Source organism: Ruditapes philippinarum, unplaced genomic scaffold (assembly GCF_026571515.1).
Source record: "Ruditapes philippinarum isolate M1 unplaced genomic scaffold, ASM2657151v2 ctg3351_1_1_1_1, whole genome shotgun sequence".
Lineage (NCBI taxonomy): Eukaryota > Metazoa > Mollusca > Bivalvia > Venerida > Veneridae > Ruditapes > Ruditapes philippinarum.
Window position 1 is genome coordinate 70,112 of NW_026852378.1, and position 12,448 is coordinate 82,559.

Here is a 12,448-nt window from a genome sequence, read left to right on the forward strand (position 1 = left end):
TTTTGGAGATACCAGCTTACACGCAAACTCTTTACCAAAGTGTGACGACTAAGCCAATATACGTCTCCCCATTCTTTGAATAGTCAAGCTAAATAACATGTTTATTGTTGTTATACACTAAAATATATATTTACATAAACATACATACAGCTTCATTTCTAACAATAAATCACCAAGTTTTATCAAAATCTAAAAGGCTTTAAACACAAAAGAACAGCCAAGGTTCTAGATGTTGCTTTCATTTAGCTTGTATGCATTATATCTAAGACTATAGTTTATTTCAAGACTATAGTATATAAATAACATATGGGTTTGTGGGCAACAGTAAAAATATCAACCCAAGGAAAATAATGTTTACAGTTACCCGATGGTAACGATGCTAATACAAGGGATGATATTTTTACTGTTACTTACAAACCCATGTGTTATTTATTTTATTACCCCAAACAAATTTTATTACCCTAAAGAATAACTGTGATGATTTTAATCAAACTGAGGCTGAATGGAGAAAAAAATTGCAGCCATTTTATTTCATTTCTTTAGAAAATAGGCCATGTGACCAAATTTTAATCTGTTAAAAAAATATTGTTATCCAGTAAAAGTATTAATTTCTTAGTCACTTGGTACACTTGAGTAAACAGTATAAATAACTCCCAGTAGCCTATGGGAATTTAACATTACACAAAAAGTGAGGGGTATAGGCGCCTGACAGGCCCAAAATACAAAGAACAGCTATACAATTAAAGCAGCATGCCCTCAGATTCATGCTAATTTTCATGAAAATTTTGAAAATGTATTTCAATGGTAAATATTGTGAAATGAACAAAGAAAGTAATTTTCACATTGCAAAATAATTTAATGGCACTTACATTCCACATAAATTACCAAAATTAAGTCAAAGTATGCAAAATTAGCCCTTACTGCAGAAATATTGTGATAAATACTTCAAAATAATAGTCATAAATTGAATATAACAATACATGATATTTCTTCTATCATACTAACTAATTAATTGTTGTATACCCAGAAAAATATATACAGTCAAATAAAAGATCCTTGGTACATTTATTTTGAATCATTGACAAAACTCACATTTTCATTATAAAGCTAAAAATAACTAAATCTTAAGCTCAAACCTACATTTTGTTTGGAGCTAAAAAATAAAATCAGAAACATACATGTAGGGTACATGATCAACAATAAAATGATAGTCAATTAAACACTAATGTTAAAACAAAATATAGTGTGCTTTTGGCCTTCAGAATTTAAACTTGTAAAAAGCCTTTTACCATATACATCACAAATACATCTTTATTACTTAATTTCATAATTAAGATTGATTTTGCATCGTGAAAAAAAAAACTAAAAATTTTTTGATTTTTTTTTTTAACTTTATATACACATTATTGCATGTAAAAGAAACATAAAACATCGTAAAGAAACTAGAATGTACAACAACAAACTCTTTGGTGCATATTTTCTGCTCAATGTAATTGATGGTAATAATAACATAACCTAAGCATGATTATCACATTTTATGCTAAAATTAGAATAAACACTTTTACCCTTAATCACATCTCCAAATTTAATTAATTGATGTTTGATTTTCATTTGATTTTAGTAAATAGCCATGGCTAAAACATAAATTTAGTCATGGTGAAGAAATTAAAAAGAAACTTAACAGTTCATAAATAAATGTGTCATGCTAAAACATGCCTGTTTTGTTTATCGGGCTTTTATTCCAATCTTAATACATATTTCCTCATGTCTACAAAGTCTGTACCATACACTGTGATGGGGTTCATTAGCCTTGTTATATTAAAGCAGCATGTTACAACATTTGGAAAAAATACTATCAATATGAATTTTTGTACACAGACAAATTTTAAAACTGCTTCATCAAGAAACAAAGATGCCAGATTAATGGGATTAATGGGATTAAAACCCGCGACCCAACGCCAATAAATATTGGTCATGGTCATCAATGTACTATAGCACTATTGAAAATACTTGAAACAGAATAAACAACAAGTCAGAAGCTAAGACTCTAGAAGTTAATGAATTGTTCTTAGAACTTGTAACATGTTCAAGAACTGTTCTAAAACATGTTCTTGAAATGTTCTTGAACAATTTCTTGAACTTGTTCCAGAGTTGAACTTGTTCCAGAACATTTCAAGAACATTAAATGGCAGTTCAAGAACTAAACCATTTCTAGAACTTTCAAGAACATGTTCAAGAACTGTTCTAAAAAGTATTCAAGAACTGTTCTTAAACTTGTTCAAGAACTGTTCTTGAAAGTTCTAGAAATGGTTCAGTTCTTGAACTGCCATTTAATGTTCTTGAAATGTTCTGGAACTAGAACAGTTCTAGAATTTCTCGAAGGAATCATTTAACTGACTTTACAGGATAACTAAACAATAATTACTAATTTCTCCTCAAGTGACAGACTACTAATCCCACTTGATTTCTAAATCAGCAGCAAGAAACAAATGATTATTAGACTAACTGACCATGATCAGTTGTCCTAAAGAAATTTGGTCTTACCAAAGGATCAAACCATTGACCCCTGGCTTATAAATCTTATGCTGGCCTTTAATTGAGCTAAACACATTTAAAACATTTCGGACAATCAAAAATATTCACAATGTGAATTATATGTTTTCTATGATAGTATTAAATTATGAACATAATCTACTAACAAGAGCACTTCATGCCATGTCAACACTTGTCTGTTAAAAATCCTAAATTAAAAAGGTCCATAACTCCAAAAATATTGCTTTCAGAATAATGCCCCTTGTCTGTAACAAATGCACCTTGTCATGATATGTAAGTATTTAGTATTCGAAGTTTCATCTTGATAACTTCTAAAATGTTTGAATGAGGAGCTACATTAAGGTTTAACGTATAACATTTTTCAAGTACTAACAAAATACGAGTTTGAGGAAATGAAAGATTAATAGAAACAAGTTGTAAATGAACCTATTGTAAAACAAAAACAACAATATACACTATTATTATCTTCTACTCTATAAAAGAAATGACCAAAATGTCATTAAAAATTCAATATCAACAATTTTTGACAGCTCAGCATTATTGTCATTCTTTAAATATAAGGCTAGTTATTATTAATATTACAGAAATTTTTCACAACCAATTTCAACTTGTTTGACACAATCAAAAGTCAAAACCAAAGCCCAGCAGATTAAAATGTAAAATTTAGACCCCCGACCTATAGGCGGACCAGTCTTATAGGTAGGTAAGTACACATACAATGAATCTCAATGTACACTTTGGTACCAGCAATTTGTAAAAAGTTAGTTTTGTTTATAATAAATGTTACAGCAATGAGGTGACAACAAAGTTGACTATATACATTCCATTATAATGGCTTTCCACTACTAAGATTATTAAGATGCATATTCCTGCACTCTCCAGTAACTTAACCCTGTACCTGCTAAATTTGTATAATGGTTTAACCCAGCTTTAAATGTAGAACAGTCTGTTCAAAGTTTAAGGGATTTCAATATCAAAAAAACAATAACTGAGCTATACCAACAATTTAAAGATTGGTCAGAGTCAGACTGTACTGCTGCGCAGGCTGGCCTGGCTCTATACTAATGGCAAAGGCTTATCACTTTGGGTTCCAAAAGGAAAAGGAAGCCTGTTTGCAAATACAAATACAATACTTTTCAAACCTTGTTAATTCATAAAAATGAAGTACAACATTTTTTTTTTTATTTAATTTTTTTTTCTGTATCTTTTAACATTCATAGCATTAAGTATACCTGAACACATATTTTAGGGTATAAATTTACTATTTATTAATAATATTACAATGAATTTACTTCTCATATATAATTTCATCCAGCACATTATGATCTCCCTTGAGGGCTTCACCCATTACCAATGCTGCCATAACATAATTATCAGTTTGGTCATAACAAGGCTTTTTACCAACCGGGTATGGGAAAAGTGGCCCCATTTGTGTTAGAAGCAAAGTATGATTTTCTTCAGTTTGCTTAATACTGACACTGTTGAACAGCTTCATGATTGATGAAATTATTTCAACATGCAAACAAGGGATAAATGTGTATTGGTTGGACTATAATTGTCAAAGTGGCCAAGCCCCAGCCGACAACGATATTTCTGATGAATGAAAACACTATTCCAAAGGTACAAAGTATTACAATGTGCCTTTAAATGACAATATTAAAGGGAAATACACATTGATATATGCCCATCTAGAAGCACTTAATACTTAGCAACGATAAAGGAACCCATCTATTGAGTGCAATGGAAAGAGATGAAATTATTTCATGCATAGCTATCGATGAAGCACACCTGATACTAAAATGGTAATTTCTCTAAATGTTCATTGAACAGTGTAAGCTAATAGCAGGTCTGCCTTATGGCCAATTCCTTAATAATTTACATGCATAACTTTTTGGCAATAAATCATGAATAATTAAGGTATTAATTTTTTTAGAGCATAATCATTTTTTTTTACCACATTTTAACTTTAAGATATACATGTATGTGTAAAGCATGCTGAAACTATAATGTATCTCATGCGACCACTTACTGGTAGCTTAAGAATTAACAACATATCTCACCCCTACCACCGACACCAGTAAATACATGTTCACCAGATGCAGTAACCAGCACATCATCAACATCTACAGTATGCCTGGACGAAACATTGATGTTTAGTGACACTAATGAACAAATTATTTGCGTATCATCCATCTTTGGAACATTCCAAAAATAAGAGAACACGGAACTCAGAAAAAAACTATGGTATCTTTATTAATTTGATTATTATATACTGTATATTATACACAATTAACAACATTCTGGGACTTAGCCAACTTTCATTCTATTTTTAGAAATTTTTGATACTATTTTGGGTAAGTCATGTGACTTACCATCCTATACATTTTCAACACTTCAGACCCAAAATTCTGTTAATTTTTTATCCTGATGAAGACCTCACAGTAGGTCGAAACCGGTAGATACTAAAATAATATAAACATCCCTGGTGTTGACGTGTAATTTTATTTCTAGTTACCATATCTTGAACATATATAATTATGTAAATTTATCTTTATTTAAATCAACTACAAAGACAGCGAAGTGGACAGCTCAAATGAATGACTCATCATTCCATTCCTGGGAAGAATAATGTATTGGTATTAGAAGTCTAGCAGTTACATATGTATTTTGGAAAAAGACTATGCCAACATAACTTAAGTAGAGCAAATAAAGAATGATTGAGAAACAACAAATATAGATTTTAGATGATGGCAAGATTTCCTTCTAGTTCAAAGAAGAAGAAACAGACAATGGAAAAGATGAATTGCAACCAAAAACTTCTACACAACAGTTTGCTACAATGAATAAGACAGTTTTTATGAAAACCAACACACTCATTATTAACATCGAAAAAAAAATACAGCCAATAGTTACACAAACAATAATGTAATTTAACAAGAACTTGACAAAATGCCCTGAAATGTCAACTAAATTTTCTATTTTTTAGCAACATGATATTATGTCTTTAAAAAAACAAAAACAACAAATTTTGTATGCTTTAGTTAACTTATTTTCATAAAGATGAAGAGAGACCAAATTAGCTATATCATACACTAGGTTAATGTAAAAACATCCTTTGTTCTCTCCCCCTCTAATTTTTATGTTTTATGTATGTCCATTTTGTCAGGCTTCAAAACATATAAACTGGTAATGCAAGAAGTCCTGGAAGAACCTCAGTTTTACTGAACAACCTTATAAATAGTCATGAGTTAGCAATGGAAATGCAGTAATGACAGTTCATAAATGTTACGATTCAATCGTTGAATATCTTTAATACAATGAAAGAAAAAAACGCATATTGAGATATCATTGCGGAAGGACAAACTAAGGATGTATTTAAGTTTCCTGCCTTAGTGATGAGCTGGCAGTTGTTGGAATTTTGAATTTTAAGTAAGCAAGCTGAATCCCTTGGATGCTTAATCAGTTGGATAGATTACATGAAAGCATTACCTACATGTAGAGTGTTTGAAGAGTGTGAAGGCTAAAAATGTAAGAAACTGCCTCATGCCAGTGATTAAGTTTATGTTTCTTGTTTTAATTTTTTCTTTGGTTTATAAGCATTGAATATGCAGTTATCAGATACATACAGACAGATTTAAATCATTTTTGGTCAAATTTACAAAATAGTCTTGACAAAAATGGTATTATTTCAAACTTAAGGGTTTTATTGATTGGACGAAGGTCCGTCTAGGCAAGGCAACAAAATAAACCCTGTGTTCTTACTGTTGTTACGCAAGGTTTTGACCACACTTACATGTCAAATTTACAAAATAGTCTTGACAAAAATGGTATTATTTCAAACTGAAGGGTTTTATTGATTGGACGAAGGTCCATCTAGGCAAGGCAACAAAATAATAACCTGTGTTCTTACTGTTGTTACGCAAGGTTTTGATCACACTTATAATACGGTCATTGGTATTCTATGTCCGATTCTTAGCTTCTAAACTTTTTGATTTTTTATATCAAAATATTCATCTTACAAGAATTTGCTGAATTTATCTTACAATTATTAGTGTGTGACAGCCCATTTCCAATGTTTAGATTCTTAAACTGTGAAAAATTTAATGTGTAGCAGGAATGCCTATCATTACATTTTTCTGATAGAATCTTATTTTCAGAATAAAATATAAACAATGAATATTTTCCTTAGCCTTATTTATACATTTAGTATCTTTTCAAAATCATTCAGCTGGCACTATTTTTTCTATCTATAGTAACAGTAAGCATAACTTAATGTATTATTTCATGATATTCATGCTATTCATATCTTATGTAAGGGTTTTATCCAATAGAGGTTGTTCGTTAAATTTAAACTTAATACACTTCAATATATTTTTAAAGCAGAATATTGATTCTTGATATTGTTTATCAATTTTGTAACATTCCTCTTTTTGTTATTTATTTTCAAGTCATGCATTTTTCATGAATTGTGTGATTGCAGAGAGAAGTGGCTATATAAGCCAGTATTTTCTGTCATTTCATTGCCTTGTCTACAGATGCAAAAGGTAGCGTATGCCTATTATCGCCTGACTTGGTCATTTCTCTCTATTTTCCCTATGAAGTTTTTTTTTTTAACTAATATTTTTCATTTCCTGACATTTTAGAAATCAATTTAATACTTTGGCATAGAAACATCTATTTTGCAATAAAACTGTTGAACTCTGAAATGCCCATGTTCTTCATATTTGAATTTTCAAAATTTAATCTTCAATGAACCTGGGTAAATAAACTAGGACGTTAATTGTGATCACCGTGTGTCCGTTTGTCCGTCCTGATACAAACGAAATGATTTCTGTACAGTTTAAAAGAAAAAGCTGAAGTAAGTTGCTGAAAACCTTGCCATCACCCCTTTGTCTCAAAGCACTTAGCAGGTATTTATTATGACTATTTCATTACAAAATTGTTTTTAACTTTAAAGTTTATAACTTTATAAGACTTTGAGCTTTAAATCTGAACATTTTCTTATTTCATTCAATTTAATGGCTATGTTGTATGTTTCAACTTAAATAAGATCATAGATATCTTGTCTTAGATTAATAGTACAATTAGTTTATTTATGTCACTTTTATACTGTTTTCAGAGGCAAACAAATCCGGAAGATGAAGAGACCCGTCGATTAATTTCCAGCAGTCTAAATATTGTTCATGATGGACCAACTGCTTTCTAGCCACAGCCAAGTTGTAGCACAGTTACATACCAGGAACAGGAAATTTCCTGTCTCAAGAATCGTCTGGACTATGCAGAGTACCAACTAAGGTAAATGTGGTCAGAAATGCAGGTAAGACTAGGTCAGAAAAGGTGATGGTTATATGTATAATGTATTAAGACGAAGATTTTTCAGAAATGCTCTTCAGGTAACAGTTCTCATTCAACTTCAGATATGCAACAGAAGTATGGTTACAGTAGGAAGCAAATCAAGAAACTTGGTCAGGTCTGACAAAAATGCTAAACTTATCAACTCAACTAGGAAAAAGAGGCATGATGGCCCTGAAATCGCTCACCCTGAACATAGAAAACTCTCAATGACAAGGAACAAGTAATAATTTATTGTGAACTATACAAAAGCGAGTTAAAAAGGTTACAGTCTGGACATGATGGTTGTGTAAGTGGTGACAGACAGACAGACACGAGCCTTATCCACGACACATTGTCCGTTATTTTTGGTGCCATTGGTCAAAGGTTATGGTCAGAGTAACACATGATTTAGAAGCATGTAAATTTATTTTCCAAAAAAGACACTATGAATACAGTATAATCCCAATATTATCTTTATTGATGTTGATACACAAGGAATTTGTCTACTATATAGACACATAAAGAATAAGATAACATATCAAACATTTGAATGAACTAACCCATCAAATGTCTTTCATATAATGTTTTTTATTTTTGATGAGTTCAAAGAGTTAAAGGAGCAAGAAGGGAAGGAAGAAAAGCCATGCTTTTTATCCATCAGACCCAGTTTCAACAGCATTTATTGAAAAGGTATGTAATGAGCTTGTTTTGATGGACAGCACCTATAAAGTTACCCGTTTTCATTGGTTGTCGTACTTACCAATGTAGGGTACTTTGTAGTGGCATAATTCATAATGGAGGGAAACAAATGAAGCTTACAGGGAGGCCTTCAACATATTAAAGTCATGGAATCCTGATGGAACCCAACTGCATTCATGACATATTATGTCAGGAGGGAAATCAATGCTCTTGAAAATGTTTTTCAAGGTTAATAATGTGTGTGACAAATAATAACGGAGGACATGGACATCAAAAACGAAATGTCTCATAGCTAAGAATTTAATTTACATGGAGAACATTACATTGCTTCTGTCTTTTTGAAGAAATGGTGAACAACACAGTATTTTGCGAAGCCTTTGTACAAGAAGTAATGGAGAAAAGTTTTTCATTGTCATGCTAAAACAGTTATGAAAATATCTTCTGGAATCATTTTCTATGACTAAAACACTGGCTCACAGAATATAAAGTCAGACAAAAAAACAAAAACAATTACTGTCACAAAATCTGTCTCCTTTCAAACAATTCTAAATGATAAAACCTTTCAAAAAAAAATGTCACACAATTTGCTGAAAGGTATGTTAATGAGCAATGTATATGTTTTGCTCCAATGAACTAGAAGATTTTCACACTGTGTCATACTGTGACTGTGACTCATGAGAAAAACAACTATAGAATATGAAGAGACAGTAAAGATAAGTATGGTTAAGATAGGAAAACAATATTTTATTAAATGGCCAAATAGATTTCAGACAATAGAAAGTACACACAGAGTAAAAATCATTAAATCAGTACAACGGGAGACAAACATACAACTACAAATTGAAGAAACGTGGATAAGAAAACTAACAAGAGGGCCATGATGGCCCTGAGGTCGCTCACCTGTATATAGGCCCCCCAACCCCCACCCCCCCAACGTTGCAGGGCCAATTTAACCCAAGGGCTTTTATTTCACAAACTTGGTAGACATCCATAAGAAGATGTTTCATGCTAAACATCTAAGCTCTAGCTCATTGGGCTTTTTAAAAGAAGATTTTTTTAAGTTTTACTATACACATATAGTTAAAAACAATGACACCCCTGGGGCCGGGCCAGGCTATTATTTGAACGAACTTTGTAGACACTTACTAGAAGATGTTTCATGCTTAATATCTAAACTCTAGCTATTTGGTTTTTTCAAAGAAGATTTTAAGTTTTTGCTATACACATATAAAGAAAATCAATGACCCCCAGGCGGGGCCAATTTTGACCCCAGGTCTTTTATTTGAACAAACTTTGTAGACACTCACTAAAAGATGTTTCATGCTTAATATCTTAACTCTAGCTATTTGGTTTTTCAAAGAAGATTTTTTAAGTTTTTGCTATAAACATATAAGGAAAATCAATGACCCCCAGGAGGTGCCAATTTTGACCCCAGAGCTTTCATTTGAACAAACTTGGTAGACACCTATTAGAACATGTTTGATGCTCAATATCTTAGCCATAGCTCTCTGAGTTCTTTAAAAGAAGATTTTGTAAGTTTTTACTATATGCATATAGGGAAAATCAATGACCCCCTGGCGGGGCCAATTTTGACCCCAGGGCTTTTATTTTGAACAAACTTGGTGACACCCTATTAGAGACATGTTTGATGCTCAATATCTTAGCCATAGCTCTTTCAGTTCTTTAAAAGAAGATTTTTAAGTTTTTACTATATGCATATAGGGAAAATCAATGACCCCCCGGGGCGGGCTAATTTTGACCCCAGGCTTTTATTTGAACAAACTTGGTAGACACCCATTAGAACATGTTTCATGCTTAATATCTTAGCTCTAGCTCTTTGGTTCTTTAAAAGAAGATTTTTTAAGTTTTTACTATATGCATATAGGGAAAATCAATGACCCCCGGGGCGGGGCCAATTTTTACCCCAGGGCTTTTTATTTGAAACAAACTTGTAGACACCCATTAGAACATATTTCATGCTAAATATCTTAGCTCTAGCTCTTTGGTTCTTTCAAAGAAGATTTTTTAAGTTTTTACTATATGCATATAGGAAAATCAATGACCCCCGGGGCGGGGCCAATTTTGACCCCAGGGCTTTTATTTGAACAAACTTGGTAGACACTCACTAGAAGATGTTTCATGCCAAATATCTAAGCTCTAGCTCTTATGGTTTTTTAAAAGAAGATATTTAAAGTTTTTTCCTCGGTTGCCATGGCAACCAGAGTTCTGCATGGAATTAAATTCTTTGAACAATTTTTAAAGGTGACCACCAAAGGAACATTCCTGTGAAGTTTGGATGAAATTGGCTTAGTGGTTTATGAGGAGATGTCATTTAAAGTAAAAGTTTACGGACGGACGACGGACGGACGACGGACGGACGGACGGACGCCGGACGAAAAGCGATCACAAAAGCTCACCCTGTCACTTTGTGACAGGTGAGCTAAAAACTCCATCATCTACTGGAATAAACTAAATACAATAATGAATAACGAACCAGAATTTTCAGCAAATAAACATCTGATGAAATTATGGCAGAAATTCTACAAATAAATAACCAATCAACAAGAAACAACAAAAAACGTACTGGTATTTTATTTAGCAAACTATGTGAGATGTGTGACATTCTATCAACAAGTTCCACCTCCTACTACAAACACAGGAAAAGTCACGACAGTGCAACTACGAAATACAAATGTACTTGGTATCATAAGCTATACGCCAATAAAGACAGTCTAAGAAAACACTCAAGGAAAACACATCATTTTATAAACAGAGAATTCGAAACATTAGAAATCATGAATGAAAATACATAAACAAGAAAGTACCTAGATTTATCAAGAAAAACTTAGTTAATACTCAACATCCACTCCCAGAACCAGTTTTAGAGAAACCAGCTTCTCCTACAAGAGTGGAGCCAGTAAGGGATTGTTTTTTCAATTGCAGCCTTTGGATTGTTTTTTCAATTGCAGCCTTTGACAGTCATTTCCACTTGGATAGGACAGCTAGTTGGCTGCACATGGATCAAGACCTAAAAGAGATCCTCCATGTAGATGTCATTCCACTGAAAGCGACTGGTGGGGGGGGGGGGGTTGCGGTGTATTGTGACCGGGCCAGCTTCCCCTCTGAGTTTGATTGTATGACCGTATCCCGAGAGGTTTAGGAATGGCTGTGGGAATCCATCCAAAGCATTTTTATCAATTTTCAGAGAGATTGCTGGAAAGTATCAGGCAGCTAGCTACAATATGTAGACTGCGCTGTGTTAAAATGAGTTTGCTTAATGTTTTTAAGGTCCAGGATAAAAATCCGGAAAAAAAAAGTAAAATTAAAAGTAGAAAATGAAAACATGAGGACATACATGTAAGATGATGAAAGACAAAATGTATGATGCAACATGAGAAAGGAAATTCATTGGAATATGGCTTGATAATTTCTATTGACTTCAGTATGAGAAGGAAAATAACCTTATGTTCTGTAAATATTGTAGTAAGTATCCAAAGCTAGCTGTCACTAACTTCAATCAAACATGTGGGTTTGTTGAGGGTTCTAGAAACTTTAGAATAGAACCAATTCGTTCCCATAACAAAAGTGCTGCTCACAAAAATTTTGCAAATCAGTTCCTTTGTCATGAAGAAAAGTCATCATTGCATGTACCCAACAAAAGTGGACTAGAAATTAAGAACACAGATATTGGGAAAGCACTATATAAATTGGGAGAAAAAAGAATGTCAGCGTATGAAGTTTGTTCTCAATTGTGCCTACTCCCTAGCCTATCACAACAAACCCTTCACTGATATGAAAATGATGTACACACTTATGAAAAAAAATAGTGTAGACCTTCCTGACAATTATGACAATGATGTGA